Here is a 300-nt window from a genome sequence, read left to right as displayed (position 1 = left end):
ATATTGTTGGCAGTCTAAAGAAGTAGCCTGTTCTGGTATAATTGCTCTTCAGCAATTATCTTTCGACCCATCACCAGCTTCTGTTGGTAGGGGGAGGTCGGAGTTTGCCATTTTTCATCTCGTAGCCGTCTCCTGCTCTCTCCCACAGCACCCCCCAAGCCGGATGCCCATCCTGTGTGACTTCTGTGCCCACGTGTCTTGCAGCCTTGCCATCATGATGTTTTATCCATCGCTGCCCGGCTGGCCAAGGAGCCCTGAGCAGCAGGCAGGGGCCGCTGGCAGCCGGCATCTAGGGGAGCT

The sequence above is a fragment of the Nestor notabilis genome, unplaced genomic scaffold (genome assembly GCF_000696875.1).
Source record: "Nestor notabilis isolate BGI_N333 unplaced genomic scaffold, ASM69687v1 scaffold13894, whole genome shotgun sequence".
Classification (NCBI taxonomy): domain Eukaryota; kingdom Metazoa; phylum Chordata; class Aves; order Psittaciformes; family Psittacidae; genus Nestor; species Nestor notabilis.
The sequence above is the reverse complement of the archived record's forward strand: the minus strand, read 5'-3'. Positions refer to the sequence as shown.